A 228-nucleotide genomic window follows, 5' to 3' on the forward strand; every position below is an offset into this window, starting at 1 on the left:
CCAGCAGCCAGGGAAGGGCTGTGGAGCCATCAGCCCGCAGAGCTACTCCGCCCGGCACGCTGAAGCGAAAGGCTCTCAAGGCCAGGGTCTCCAGAGGCTTCAGCTCCCACAGGCACCTCCCCAGCAACACACAGCTCTGGGGTAGCTCGCAGCGCGCTGCTGCCCACGCTGCCTGCGGGTGCCAGGCTGGGTCTCCTTAAAGAGCCGCCCCGAAGTGGCAGGATCGGA

General features: G+C 67.1%; 1 protein-coding gene across 1 annotated transcript in view; it reads right to left on the minus strand.

Moving 5' to 3' along the window:
• TMPRSS5 (transmembrane protease, serine 5) overlaps nt 1-228 on the minus strand; it is a 20,955-nt gene that overhangs the window by 2,503 nt on the left and 18,224 nt on the right. The gene's annotated exons all lie outside the window — the stretch shown is intronic.

Source organism: Buceros rhinoceros, unplaced genomic scaffold (assembly GCF_000710305.1).
Source record: "Buceros rhinoceros silvestris isolate BGI_N320 unplaced genomic scaffold, ASM71030v1 scaffold14224, whole genome shotgun sequence".
Classification (NCBI taxonomy): Eukaryota; Metazoa; Chordata; class Aves; order Bucerotiformes; family Bucerotidae; genus Buceros; species Buceros rhinoceros.